The sequence below is a fragment of the Poecilia reticulata genome, linkage group LG18, assembly GCF_000633615.1.
Source record: "Poecilia reticulata strain Guanapo linkage group LG18, Guppy_female_1.0+MT, whole genome shotgun sequence".
Taxonomy (NCBI): domain Eukaryota; kingdom Metazoa; phylum Chordata; class Actinopteri; order Cyprinodontiformes; family Poeciliidae; genus Poecilia; species Poecilia reticulata.
The window spans coordinates 6423823-6425540 of NC_024348.1; the positions used below are offsets into that span (position 1 = coordinate 6423823).

General features: G+C 38.1%; 1 long non-coding RNA gene across 1 annotated transcript in view; it reads right to left on the reverse strand.

Annotated features, from left to right (window-relative positions):
• Positions 1 to 473: 473 nt before the first annotated feature.
• Positions 474 to 1718, reverse strand: part of LOC103480287 (uncharacterized) — a 4286-nt gene continuing 3041 nt past the window's right edge. The window contains exons 2-3 of the long non-coding RNA XR_536076.2: positions 942 to 1208; positions 474 to 604 (exon numbers count right to left, since the gene is read on the reverse strand). This is a non-coding gene — a long non-coding RNA (uncharacterized LOC103480287). The remainder of the gene's footprint in view (positions 605 to 941; positions 1209 to 1718) is intronic.

Here is a 1718-nt window from a genome sequence, read left to right on the forward strand (position 1 = left end):
TCCCCTTGTTTCCTTAACCAGTGTGTATGGTACGAGAGTGTCAGAGTTGATGTGAGAGAAAGCAAGTGATCACACAGAAGCTGAGTGGAGAAGCAGTAGAGCAGTGGATCTATGTGAGGCTGAAACCTAACTGGAGACTGAAGCACTGAGATTTAGCTTTGTGGAAATAAGCAGTAATGAGACAACTCTGAATTACCAGGGGCATAAATGGTAATTACAGTTGCAGCTCACACATGAAACTAGGATGGATAAATATGGTGATTAAATACTGAAGAACTGATAAGAAATAAACAGAACTGACCTGCAGACCAGACAAACTGTGGTTCACTGTAATGAGTGAAATGCTCTGGGTTTCCTCTTCCAGCTCTACATGCAAATCCTGCTGTGTGTTTCTGTCCWKYAATSMTRAAGRARTYCTCYAYAGTCCCATTRATGCTMYCAGGCAGYARCTCATATCTGTAGTWGTWCTTTGATAAATCAGGAACAGCTTTGTACCAGTAGAACCTCCATCCTGCAGATGAAGGTTTAACCTCACAGCTCAGAGTCACTGAGGCTCCAGGATTCAGCCATGATGGAGACACAGTCAGGACTGAATCTGGTGCAACTGTTGGAAGAGTTTCAGTTAAAATTAGTGTATATATGTGATGTATTCATGCCCCTCAGAGGTTGCATAAATACAACCTCTGATGTATTCATAATATTTTATTTTAAATAATTTATTTATTAAACAAATAAATGAAATATATATTTAAGTATTTATATAATTTTTTCAAAGAAATTATAGTTTCTTTGAAATAGTTTTTGCTGTTTTCCACAACATAGTCTAACTATTCCACTAGCATCATTAGTTCAAAGATTGACCTTATTTGAAGAAGAGATACACTGAAGAGTTGAACCAATTTCATTAGCTTCATTTTATGTAGCTCTGTAACAAAACATACCTTCTATGCTGATGTTGACTGCATTGCTGAACTCTCCTGATCCAAACTCACACCAGTGCACTGATTCATGGGACCAGTCATTGTTAATGGTACATGGGGAAGCAGGCATGTCCCACCAGTAGGAGCACTGTGATAACATCTGATCTGTTTCTGTAAACGCCATCACTCTCCACTCAGGGTTTCCTCCACAGTTCAGTGTCAGAGACTCAGAGGTGAAGTGTTGCTCTCTGTCAGGACTCACTGAGAGAGACGCTGCTGGATGAGGATCTGAAGAACAAGGAGAAAACTCGAAATTCTTTAAAGAAATGTAAATGGGGCGTCGGTTGAAACGCAGCATTCTGATGCTAACATTAGCATCAATGTTAAGTTTCGCTAAAGTGCAGTCAATAGCCTGTGCATGTTGACTAATGCCATTCAGTATGTTACAATTAGTGTATAAGCTAAAATGAGTCAAGACGCTAATAATAGCCTAAATGCTGTCAATACCATGTGCAGTATCACTAGCATGTTGTTTAACATTGACTTTCTCCATTCAGTGCCAAACATGGCTAATAAATTTTTAAAAAGCTAAAATGCTCATTTTAGGAAAAAGGCTATTTTAAGGCAGTGCACCAGTGGGGGGCAGTGAAATACTAACATATTTGCTAATGTTAATGCAGTGCCTTGCTCTTGTTGAGAAAAATTATTATTTTGAGTGTTTAACACAGTTTAAACCTTTTAGAACCAATTTCTTAAGTTTGAACAGGTTTCTGTTAGTGATTTGAAACAAATACTATT